Source organism: Amphiura filiformis, chromosome 12 (genome assembly GCF_039555335.1).
Source record: "Amphiura filiformis chromosome 12, Afil_fr2py, whole genome shotgun sequence".
NCBI classification, from domain to species: Eukaryota; Metazoa; Echinodermata; class Ophiuroidea; order Amphilepidida; family Amphiuridae; genus Amphiura; species Amphiura filiformis.
The window spans coordinates 31170444-31184740 of record NC_092639.1 but is presented as its reverse complement, the minus strand read 5'-3'; positions in this window follow the sequence as shown (position 1 = coordinate 31184740).

The window sequence follows — 14297 nt, the reverse complement described above, 5'->3', positions numbered from 1 at the left end:
TTAAAAGTAAAGTTGAAGAAAATTGTATCACTTTGGATTGAAAAATACCACCAAATAAAACAGTACCCGTAAATTTATAATCGTTTGCAAGGCCAGTGATCATTTGTACGAATACATCGTCTTGCTTCAGGTGATTCATATTTTCCAAGCAGCTGCATTTATTTTTTCATATGAAGAAATTAAACTGAATCAATACTATGTATGTTTGTACTTCAAATGTACGCAGGCTCATCAAATATTGCAACATCTAATCCTCGCAAGTTTAAGCGATACCCCTCTGATCATTAGTTGACATAAGATTATTCTTTTGTAATTGAACCATCTGGATTTGTCGAACGATAAATCACTTATCAGTATTAGCTCTGACCTCTTCAAGATGCAACTATCAGGAGTCATCCTGGTGTAATACCCTTATCTAGAGAGTGCCATAGCTACACCTTACCAAACAAAAGTGCAGATATTGGCTTCTGTAATTCTTGGCGTTGGTTTCTGTGAGTCGTGATTAGCAGCGACGAAGCTATCTACGCCATCGCGGCGTCTTCATTCAGCGTAGTGTTTACAATCCTCCGGTCACATCACCACATGGCTAGTTAGGTGTCAGCAAATCATCGTAAGTGGCGAGCAGGTCCTATCCCGACGTCCCTGTGACGGGAGGATTGTAAACACTACGCTTAAATGAAGACGTCGTGATGGCGCCGCAAGCTATGTTACTGCTAACCAAGACTCTGAAAAGGTAACTCTTTAAGCTAAAGTGCACTGCATCACCTCGTATACCAGGTTCAGATTTGGTTCTAAAGAGATCTTCCAAAGAAGTTTACTCCTGCTCCTGCGGAATCGATGGCTTTGAAAAGAGCTGTTCACGTGTTCTTTGTGAACTTTGTGGTGTTAAAAAAGAGTCGTGAAAGTACGATAAATCTGACCTTAAGAGGATGCGCTCATGAGTCACTTGTCAAAATCAAACCATATGTCTCTTTGTCCACGTTGTAAAATCACCGTTTGGAGTGAATTCATCTGCATGCGGTATGACATTGAAACATTCTTTGCCACACTTCTTCAGAAAAAAAATATATCCATCATTTACAGTGACTTGCCCCAGCATTGTATCCATTGACAGGATAGTTGCATACTTGATTAATTAAAATTGATTAACCAGTTCTGGCTCCAAATATAACACACCAATAAACCCGCGAAAGACGGAATAATTATCAATATAGTTGTTAGTATATTTTGTGGGTTTCATTTGAAAAATTGAATTCAAAGTTGTTGTTTTACTCTTAGTAAACTTCATGTTTACGATGTGTACTCCCTATTCCAGAAAAATACAGCACTAATTTTTTGGAATTAAAAAATATTATCCTGTTTTGCCAAATGAAACCTAGCTAAATCCTAATCCTATAGTTAGTCCTAACTGGCAATAAAAGTCAAATTTTAATATTTTTGCAATATGGGTATATACAGGGTGTATCAAAATGATTGGTACCAATCAATGTTGATGTTTATTGAAAAGTCTGCCTCTTCCATATACAACAGTGGATAGTCTTGATATGTCCAGTATGTATAGTTTATGACTTGTTTTACAATTAATCTAAAAAATACTTGGATCCTATGTTGAATTTTGATGTGTCAGGCTCAACCAGTATCAATGAAATATAATGGGTACCAATCATTTTGATACAGCTTGTAGAATGGTCCAAAAACATGCAATTTTGCACGTTTTCTTACAATTGTAGTGACAAAACTGTAAGATTTGGCACAAGTCTAAGAGTTAGCTCATAATTTTAATATTATATGTTATTTTTGCCAATTGGTTATGAAAAAGACTGGAAAATGTGTTTTCCAAAAATTAGAATGCACAACTTGAAATTAGTGTCAAGTCTATGGGCCTGATTGTCACAGAATATGAAAAAGGTCGAAAAACACCCTAAAAATTTATGTTTTGGGGCCTTATTTCCAAAAACTGACCAAGTTTGACTCTTATTACCAGTTAGGAGTACCTATTAGGATTAGGATTAAGCTATGTTTCATTTGGCAAAACCGGATAATATTTTTTTAATCTAAAAAAAATAGTTCTGTATTTTTCTGGAATGGGGAGTAACTACATTATAGAACACAAGAAAATTTAATTTGATTTGATAAAAGAGAAATGTTTGGAAAAATATGAAAATATACTTTAATATTGACTGCCTTGAATTATATTGAATGTTATTATTTTGTACTTCGATAACGATGTTAGTGAATAGAGCATGTAGAATAAAAGAGGTGATTTCATTTGATATATTGTCCTTGACATTTTCACGGTGTAAAACAAAGACCTAGTGGACAAAACCAACGCTATCTATTAATAAATAGAGTTTTATTGTACTGAATTTTATGTTACGTTATGTTCAGTATTAAAATAAGGTTTTATATTATAAAGGAGAATGATAAATATGAGGAATAAATATCACAATGTTGTTGTATGATCAATTGACCACAATATCATGTCGACGTATAAGTACTTAATGAGATGATTTTTATTTATTATGTTATTATTTACTGTCCATTTCATAACCATTGTCATTATTTCTAGGGTGCTAGAAGATGCCGATTACACTGTAAATATACAGTACTGTTTACAATAATTGAAAAGAAAACTAAACTTAAGACAGTAATAAAGTTATCGTTCCTTAATTTGTTTAATTTTTTTTAAATTCAGTGGGTTATATACATTATTTCATAATTAAGAAGGCTTCTCATCGAATTCATCGATTACATTACTAAAAATGCTATAATTGCCTGTACATGTAGAAATATGAATATGCACTAGAATTTCGGGGAAATACAACTAAACTCCTCAACAAAAGTTTGGAAAGTTTTTTCAAGCATCTGTATCTCAAATTATTTGTGACATATTCATATCGTGTTCTGTTTGAGACCCTACTACATTCCCAAGGTGTGTACTCAGCCGTGAAAAATGTTATTGTTTCAAATGGGGTGTCATTGTAAAGGGGAGTATTGTAGCTATCCAGTGATATGCAACACGATATGAATATGTCACAAATAAATGGAGATACCGATGCTTGAAAAAACTTTCCAAACTTTTGTTGAGGAGTTTATGTTACTACAGATATTTAGATGATGTGTTTTGCTACCAAAATATTGATGGCTTTACATTGTGATCAGTTGATTATGAATTACAGTTAACAATATTCATCTGATAATGTATACTGTTATCAGCCCCACTCAAGAATATTACATTGCTTAGTCTAGTGATAATAGAGATAATTGGAAGCGGATTATTCCTTATGTTTTAATAGCAAAAACTGAAACTGAATTTCTGTAACTAATTTCACCTGTGTATCTCTAACGATATCAAATTTTGTAACGCTTGCACAAACTTGTTTTATTTACTTGACTGGTAAAGGATGTACCAGAACTATTGTTCTCCGTCAATTTCAAGTGGTTGTGAATTAGCCGGACTGCCACGCCTAAATTCAATAGAAAATCCACCTTATTTGTGGAATAATGATAATATCAGGTCATAAAACTGCAAATTGTGGCAAATTTATTTCACCGATATATTTCACCAATAGACCTTTTCAATTATGATAAGATCAAAAACCCGTAGTATGTATTCAATAAGCTACTGCAAGCGGAATCACATACCCTTTTGAGTGGAAATACAACGTATTTAGCCACAATCAACATGAGTCATCACGGAGAAATATTTTCTAAAGGTATTGAACTAACACTTTCACTATTTGGCACTTCACAATGTGACTAGTAAAAGAAAGAAAATGCAGATGTTTGTCGTCTGCGGCACATTTGATTTGGTCTTCGTGCAGTGGCCTTCGCTATATAAATATCAATCTCTTGCACACTTGACCGTGACTTTCACACAAATTTGTGTTCAGACGTAATAGTTGCGTTTGCGTTAGCGTCGATGACCCGGAATTGTAAACGGGGTCATCCATAACAAACTTTGGAAAACTTCGATTTGAAAAGGTCTATACATTTCAACAATATATTTCATGATGATCCCATGTTGCATTTGGAAGAAGCAGGCTTAACATCGAAACTGATGGAGAACAGTCATTTTGATACAACCTGTATTCGGACAGGAATTTCACTTATTGTCTGTTGTAAATTTTAGTTGTTAGGCTGGTAAATTTATAGCTAAAATTCATGCCCTACTTTCCGGAAACCAAGATTGCAGTAGGACAGCACGCCTGGATGTGATAAGCCTTATTTTATATAGTTCAAGCCGAAGTGCGTCCCTACTTCTATACATTGGTCATTTTTCACTAATTCGGAGTGATTTATCCTCTTTTATAATGTTTATTGCTGCAGAGAGTCATATATTAGAACGTGGGTCACCTAACCGATATTCATGTTGGTCTTCACTTTGCATATCATTACGTTAACTTACAACGATATTTATCTGTACATTTATGTAAATCTCTTTCTGAAGAATATTAAATGCTATGTGTTTTGAAAGAAGCTACTTTTTCACTTTTCTTTGTCGTTTGTGATTCACAAATCAACTTATGCCCCATGAATGGATCCATTGGCGTGGTTTTCATACTTTTTTAATATAGATCTAGATAAACCCCAAGTTCACAGGTTCGGATTCACAGTGTTTAATACAAAGATGAGTCGCAATTACCTGGGTTGATGATGTGCCATGTAAGTACATTTTCAATATGGTGTACTCAAACAGCAAGTCGTATTTCAGAATGAGTGGAAAAACAGAACCACATTAAATGCCACTGAAATAGTTTTGTTCAATTGTAGAAAGCAAACATCAAACAGGAGCACCCCCACTGTCAGTATATATATTAACAGCAATTCTAACAAGTATAAACCTTTTAAGGGATACATACGTTTTTTTATTTTGGAATTCAGTATAGTTACAGCGAAAAGATGTTGCTAAGTATCATCACGCATTGCACCTAGGCTATAGATCCAAAGGAATTGGTATTATCTGTCACCTGTGCAGACGCAATGTACACCATCTATTTCCGCATGGAATTAGCAAACTGCAAACAAACCATGTGTGTATAGATAGCCGCGTTTGGTTCACATTTTTTTCTCTTTTCCACTGAGCACATACTTCGGTGCCAGTGCTTTTATTTTGTTGTTTGCTTTCAAGATGTTCAGAAGAGCGCGAATTAACATTCAGAATGTCGAGTAAAAGTAAACACCCTAGACCTAAAGATGTGTCATCAAATCTTCCACATGAGTTCTGGATCATCACGCAGCTGTTGGGCGTGATGACCCAGATTGGCAGCCTATGATATTAGCAACCTGCAAACAAACCACGTGTGTAGTTAGAAGTAAACACTCTAAACCTAAAAATGTGTCATCAAATCTTCAGTGCGCCTGCTTGAGTATTGAGTACTAGCCTGAATTCTTCGACTCCAGCATACCGTATTCTTGAGGTTCTTAAAGTCCAAAACATAAAAGGGTTTTCGATTGCGGACTTTATGGTATATATGTGTTAGTGTTAGGTTAGGGTTAGCTTAAGGATTAAGTTTGGTTACAGGGTTAATGTTAGGGTAATTGTTAGAGTTATAATTATGTTAACTTTAGGACTAACACACTTTAGGACTACTGGACTAGCGAACCTTAAAAGTAGAGGACTCTTTTCACAAATTTGTGATACTTTGTATTTAGTTCTTTATCTATAATAAATGCATAAATGGAACACACTTCAAATATTTATGCATAAGCGCTTTTGTATGTGTTGTAAATCCTCTTCAGTATCTATCACCTGCTAATATATTCTGAAATTTGATATTCGAGGTGCTAAAGTAATATTAGTAATATTAGTAATGGGTATTTGTTAAATTGGAAGAAAACCGATCTCATGAGGGTATCAAAGTGCATGCTCTTAATAATTAAGAAGAACATCTTTCCGGTGCTAGCTACCATAAGAAAATTACGATGTATATCAAATAAGTGCAAGATGATTATGAAATGGGATATTTGTGTCGAGAAACCTGATTATGAAATATGTTCCAAAAGAATTGTGCAAATTAAATTGGTTTTATTTATCGCTTTAAGCAACACACTAAAACCCTAACTTTTAAACCAAAAGCCAAATTTCTGACGATCAATGCAGAAGGAATATCGCCTTTAACATGAAGGTTATTATCTATTATTTATAGAAAAGGTACATGTCCGACTTAACAATGTAATGATTAAAAGGGCATTTCGTGATCCACAGCATCATCCCCCCACTTTTCTCAAAAAAAGTTGAGATTTTTATATCACTGGAAACCTCTGGCTACATAATGTTTATCTACAAAATGGCAAAGATATCGTGAAATTTTAATTTCGTTCTGGTATACCAGAACGAAATTACAACACGTTGTTTATGGAGCAGTACACATAATCATGCATAACTCGCAAACGCAAAGTCGGAATCAACTGAAATTTTTGGAATAGGCTTTTTTTCATGGATATTTACTGAAAATGTCATAAAAAGAGGATGCTAGGATCACAAAATATTCCTTTAAGAAATTATGTTAAAGGTATTGATCCATGTATAACTAGGTTACATTCTGCTCCATATAGATTGAATAAAACCTAAACTTTCAGGCCAGGTTCATATAACCTGAAGGCATAATTATTCGTGGCATATACATGACATTTTAGTCGTTTAATGTGCAGAATGCATCAAAAAATCGCCTAAACATGAAAATGTTCTCAACTTCCCATTTTATGATAACATTTGTGAATATTGATTCATACTTTTTTCCACATGACATAATGTTCTGTAATGGTTCGATAGTTGATATTTGAAAAAATGTGCTTTCGCATTACTCGACATAAATTAAAGATGAACTTTCATTATTGTGAACGTTTTACAGACATGACAAAAACCATTACGCCATATGACATGCATGTTGAGGGGTTAAAGTTAAGAAGCCTTGTATGATTTCTGATTTGTTGAATTTTAAATAGATATGGTCAATATCCTAAGCATGCTAAAACAAGGCTTCCCAATTTCATTAAAAAAATATGATGCGTCCAACAACTTTATACAAATGTTGTTACTTTCCGAATCAGCGGCATAACGAGCAAACTTTCCACTGCACCTCCCTATATCCACTTCTAATACCATCTCTCTCCTCGCTACCTCCTTTCATACGAGTTATTTTCCGGCAAGTCCCGCGACCCCTTTTGGAAAAGGTCGCGACCCCAAATGGTTCGCGACCCACAGTTTGGTAACCTCTGCATGTCATAAAGCTTCTTCAAAATATAAGAGGAAAAACTCATTTATCGTGGAACCAATTTATATTAGCAGTTACTTCATGTAGATTTTAATTAGATTCTCAGATTCAAGGTCATATGTCTTGCTTTCCATACCATATTTGCCGTTGTTCTGGGAATAAAATGCTTGTTTTATAGCTAAATATTAAACTCATGCATGCTTGTTATTATTTACTTTATACAAATGCAACTTTTAAACACATCTCTGTCAGCGTTCACATACCGACATTCGAGACATTCATGTTAAGGTATTGGTCTGGTCGACTGTCGTGGTACATTTAACATGTTTTACATACAAGAGCGTGTTAGCAGCCAAACAATATCCTAACGTTCCGGTCCCAGGATGCGCCACTCGGATTCCGTACTATATAAGAAGATATTCAATTACCAGATCATGTTCACTATTTGATGTGAGAAACTCACAGTCCCCAGGTAAGATTATATTGTATGTAAAACAATAGTGACATATCACGCATATGTGACGTGGTTTGTCAAAAAGAGGCACTTTTGAATTTTTTACATATAGCGATAAATTCCTTTGCAACACTTTTTTTTGTCGTCGAAATCAGATATTCCAAAGCTAAGCTATGGAATTCCAACCAAAGTCGGAGTGTCTAAAAAGTAAAAAACAAGATTTCGTGATAAATTGATCAAAGTTTAAATCTAAAAGTGCAAATAATTGCAACCACAACAACAAAAGCACAAACAATTGCAGACCAAAAATATTTTTAACATTATTATTAGCACTAAAAATTAAAAAAAAACCTCAAATTCCATCAAAAATCACCCCTGCTGATTTATTTGCTGTTTCTCATTTGAAGATCGTCCCCAGAAGTACCCTCTTTTGACATACCACGCTACACATTATTTTGCAACGGGCATAGCAACAACTTGTGAATAATGTTTTAAACCATATTCTTGTTTAATACGAGTATAGGCCTATAAGATAGGAATAAATAGTGAGTATTACTAAAGTAAGTATTACTCAAGTTCAAACTACTCTTGCTAGCTGAACGACAAGCTATTGATTTGGAAACCGATGATGGATTTTTTTCTATTTTTGGTTAAATTTTAGTCGCTGATCATTTAATGTAATCTGAGCCGACATGAAATAAGCAGCGAGTTTCAGACATTGATTTCAACACGTAATTTATATCTAGACGTATGATCATTATTAAGATTTAATGTCACGATGACAATTTGAATGTGAAAAATGTAAAAAACGCGAATGGTTATCTAACGGCAAATGGTTTAAAAACACAACAGGCAGGTATTGCATTCGCCATTCTCAACAGTAGCGTAGCCAGCGGGGCAGGGGCACTCCCCAAAAAAGAATTGAAGAAAAAGTGCCCTTCTGACAAAAAATGAATCGGAAAATCTGGAGGACAAAAAAAAAAAAAACGGGCAAGGAGCCCTTTTCCACTAAAATTCACTCCGATCATGGGTTAACTATTGTTAAATAGAAACTTGCGCGCGCACATCGTCCCAGTAAAGCCTTTTTTGGAAGCTCGAAGACATTTACAGTCTCTCTAAAAACAAAAACAGTATATGTATGTATAATGCGACTGCATTTTATCGTCTGTGTTCCCAAAATGATAATTTGCCACGAACAAGAACATGAAGAAAGCTGGCTACGCTACTGATTCTCAACATATTGTTATGAATCGAAATTCAGGGAATTAGTCCATGGGAAAGGAGAGCGAGGTACCAGATTTGGAGTCCCAAGAGATGAGGGAATGAACGGGAACGGAAATGACAATAACGAAATGAACAAGATGAAACAGAAATTGGTAAGTATAACAATTTATTATGAATTTACATCATCAGACAAGCTGATCAAAATAATAATTATAATGTATGTATTAATATAAAGTCTTACCAGAGTTAAACTGTGTAGACTCTCATTCATCTGGGTATGTTGAAATTAAGATTTAATTTAAATCTGGTCAACCAGACATACCTATTTTTGAAGGACGAACCGACGTTGCGACTGAAACATTCAGTCTTCAGCTGGGTTGTGATGCAAATGACCTTGAGTACCGGACACTTCCGGTATTGATGACAATCAATCGCGTTTCTTGACTGTTTAGTGTCCGTGGAAAAAGATCGCTCCCTTACTGTGTCTGTTTATCGAAAACAGTCCTTAGTGCATCCCAAAGACAAAAAGCCCAAGGGGAGGATCAGTGGAGTGGTCTACGGGGTCCGCTGTTCTGAAGAGCAAGCCTGTCAAGACTCTTACATAGGAGAAACCGCCCAACCTCTTCACAATCGCATGTTACAACATCGCAGGACCAGCTCAAGTGGAAACGACTCATCAGTGTTCTTACATCTGAAAGCCACCGGACACCATTTTGACACCAAGGATGTCCGAATCCTAGATCGCGAGCATCGTTGGTTTGAGCGTGGAGTGAAAGAGGCAATCTGGGTGAGGGCTGAGCAACCCTCCCTCAACCGCGGTGGAGGCGTCCGGGCCAAACTATCACACGGCTGGGACAGGATCATAAAGGACATTCCTCGTCGATTGTCATCAATACCGGAAGTGTCCGGTACTCAAGGTCATTTGCATCACAACCCAGCTGAAGACTGAAGGTTTCAGTCGCAACGTCGGTTCGTCCGTCAAAATAGGTATGTCTGGTTGACCAGATTTAAATTAAATCTTAATTACCAGAGTTACATCGCATCATAATAATAATTGAATATGATTCACGTGCAAGACATGATGACAATATAAACGTCATCATGTTGACCAAGCTAACTAATCATCATGAGCCAAATCAGAGCACGTCGTTTTCGGTCGTAGGGTTAACAAGGAGTGAAGTCTTTATTAACACACAAACAAAACATCGCTTCAGCCAGTGCAATTGATGCACGGATATAAAACGAATGGTTATCATGGCTTACGCACTATGATCAATATTCAATTATCGAATAAATTATCGTCACAACAATATGCACATAAGGTCAAGATAGTCTTCAAACAATGTATCTTCAAACATCGGTGTATCTTATTACAGTCTTAATTTTATTTTAACCAAATGTTTGTTTCAACTTGAGCGCATCTTATCTTCTTTTATTATATGGAAGATACCATGCCTAACATAATCGAGTAGAAACACTGCTTACATGCGCGCAATTGGCTACAGGTTATTCAATATCGTCAAGGTTGTTTTTCATAACACAACGAACATGATCATTTTAACTGCATTGCTCTCCTTTTCTGGAATCTAAAGTTGAATCTTTACCTTAAGAGGACAAAAACAAAACACCCTGTTTTACCGATCCAGCCAGATCTCAAATGTTTGCCAGATATTCAAGCCTCTAAAAAATAATAACAAAAAATCCCAACCGATCGACCCTACTTGAAAAGTTCGTCCAGCCGTAAAACAGATTTAATTTGTAGACTAAGTTATACAAATATGCGTCAGAATAATATTCTCTAAATCGACAAAACCTACGCGGTATATCCTACCGAATAAAGTCCATAAAGCGCAAGTTACATGAACTGGTGGACATTTCTTCAATGGATTCTGCTGCAAATTCATAAAATGTATTTACCAACAGCTAGGTATATAATCTTCCTTTTGTTTTTATGCGCCCAGTCGAATCGCCAGTGAGCTCGAAGATACTGTTATTACCTTTATTATTTCATCTGCAATTGTTTTCAGCTAGCACCTGCAATTGCTTTCAGCTAGTAAGTAATAACTGACCATGTTTATACTTGTGCTATTCTAATGCAATCTGTATTTTTAAAATTTTGAGGAATATAAAGTTATAACATCATATTGAAAATACCACCCAAATTTGAATGATTTCGATCCAGCAGCAATAAGGCGTTTAACATGAACGCTATCTTGTTAATATATAAATAATGTATGTTCGTATGCTATCGCCATTTAGAATGCAATGGGAAAGCAATCAGTGAGAATTATTGACCCATAAATAATATTGAGATTGTTGTTTGCTCTGTTAGTTCCGGATTAAAAACTCAAAATGATTAAACAAAACCCGACATTTCAGGCACGTTTGGTATAACATGAAGGCACAATAATGCATGGTATATTAGATGACATGTTGTAGTCATTTAACGTACAGAAAGCATCACAACGTTGCATGCATTACATGTTGTAATCAATATATCAGATATAATGTCCGCACTGTATAGTCGAGCGGAAGACTCTTTTCAAGTTCATTCATCTGTAAAGAAATGTCATTGAGCACGTGGAATAGAAAAATAAAAAAAAGCAAGCCACCTAATCTCTTTGAGAAGTTATGGAGCGTAAACTCTCTCATTTGCATAACAAGGAACCACTTTCATAAGAGCCAACGCCCTTTATATGTGACACGGCAGCACAAATGAGCCGTAAATTCCCTAAATTGTATTCTGAGTTACGGTGTAAAATGTGTACGAAGGTCATATTCATCGGTAACTTAAGCTGGCCCGACATCCGTCTCATTTTGATAGTCAAAAACTAATCAATAATCCTGTTGTTGAAGTGGATAATAAGCTTCTACCTTAGATCGCTATAGAACTTTTAATAGCTCTGGTCTTTGTTTGCTTTTGCTAAATCCTGTTCAAGTGGTGGGTTACCAGGCATTGTATTGTGTACAGGTAGAGAACTTTCTTAAACCACGTTGACTTGGGGATGATTTGAAATGACCGCCAATTATGCCTGTTTGATATTTATTGCCAGCAATGTGGAAAAAGAGACACATGTAAAAACGTAAAAAGCTATAAAACAGCTAGGTATATAATCTTCCTTTTGTTTTTATGCGCCCAGTCGAATCGCCAGTGAGCTCGAAGATACTGTTATTACCTTTATTATTTCATCTGCAATTGTTTTCAGCTAGCACCTGCAATTGCTTTCAGCTAGTAAGTAATAACTGACCATGTTTATACTTGTGCTATTCTAATGCAATCTGTATTTTTAAAATTTTGAGGAATATAAAGTTATAACATCATATTGAAAATACCACCCAAATTTGAATGATTTCGATCCAGCAGCAATAAGGCGTTTAACATGAACGCTATCTTGTTAATATATAAATAATGTATGTTCGTATGCTATCGCCATTTAGAATGCAATGGGAAAGCAATCAGTGAGAATTATTGACCCATAAATAATATTGAGATTGTTGTTTGCTCTGTTAGTTCTGGATTAAAAACTCAAAATGATTAAACAAAACCCGACATTTCAGGCACGTTTGGTATAACATGAAGGCACAATAATGCATGGTATATTAGATGACATGTTGTAGTCATTTAACGTACAGAAAGCATCACAACGTTGCATGCATTACATGTTGTAATCAATATATCAGATATAATGTCCGCACTGTATAGTCGAGCGGAAGACTCTTTTCAAGTTCATTCATCTGTAAAGAAATGTCATTGAGCACGTGGAATAGAGAAATAACAAAAAGCAAGCCACCTAATCTCTTTGTGAAGTTATGGAGCGTAAACTCTCTCATTTGCATAACAAGGAACCACTTTCATAAGAGCCAACGCCCTTTATATGTGACACGGCAGCACAAATGAGCCGTAAATTCCCTAAATTGTATTCTGAGTTACGGTGTAAAATGTGTACGAAGGTCATATTCATCGGTAACTTAAGCTGGCCCGACATCCGTCTCATTTTGATAGTCAAAAACTAATCAATAATCCTGTTGTTGAAGTGGATAATAAGCTTCTACCTTAGATGGCTATAGAACTTTTAATAGCTCTGGTCTTTGTTTGCTTTTTGCTAAATCCTGTTCAAGTGGTGGGTTACCAGGCATTGTATTTTGTACAGGTAGAGAACTTTCTTAAACCACGTTGACTTGGGGATGATTTGAAATGACCGCCAATTATGACTGTTTGATATTTATTGCCAGCAATGTGGAAAAAGAGACACATGTAAAAACGTAAAAAGCTATAATTTTGTTGAAGGAGCAAAGTTTAACAAACCATAACCCCGTTTCTGGATATCGTTTGAAGTCAAATGATATACCATTTTTAAGTTGATGATTTAATTTTTTAAACACGAAATAAAACAAAATTTACCGGGGGAGGAATTTACGGCTCATTCGCCGTGGACGGTCACATATCAGTTTAGGTGATCGCCGGTTTGTCATGGGAACTTGATATAATCTTCCGACATAAAATAATCCAATTACTGATTTTCAACAATATGTGGCGTGTATTTTTACCCAAACCAAAAGAGATAATTGGTCTTTTACGAGTAATTAGATATTACATAACTTTGTACTTTTGTAATTTTGTACTGCATGTGGAAAATATAGAAACTATCGTTCATAAATATTTTCGTTCATAATTTACAGCTCATATAGATTTTTGCGTTCACTTCGACATCGAGAGGCTTTCATGGCAGAGTGGTTTGAATAAACAATCCTCTATATTGCTATAGACGTTGAAGTTTGTGCTTTTGAACCGCATTTCTCAAACTCTCTAATATTACACACATTGTATGTAATGTAATAGTGATATACCACGCACTTTGTTTTCCTGCAGACGTAATGTTACAAAGTATATTCGTGTCTAATATAAAATATATTATACAAAAAAGGAATGATGAAATAAGCTCAAATTACAAACGATGTATTTTTAACCAATGATGTTGCGCAGATTTTGCTATGTTCGGAAGTGATTTGTCAAATGCAGTCGCTGATCGCTCAATACAATCTCATCTAAAGTATAGGCCTACGCAGCGAATTGTATTAAAACTTTAGAATAAACGCTTTTCAATCAATTGAAAAATTGGAATATTTTACGGTGACCTCTTATTATTTTCAAAGTTCCAAAGTAACGATGAAATTATCAAATATCATGATTCAATGTGTCAAATATTTAAAAAATAAAACCCTGACTAGAAATGACCTAAAATAGAATGAAATTGATTTTAAATCTGAGACGCATGCAAATATTCCGTGCCGTTTTCGATTGAAAATGGTACGTATCCCAAGACATGCACCCTTTTTAATATAATCGGAAAACAAATTACTTACATGTGCGCATTTGGCTAGAAGTTATTCAATTGTATTCA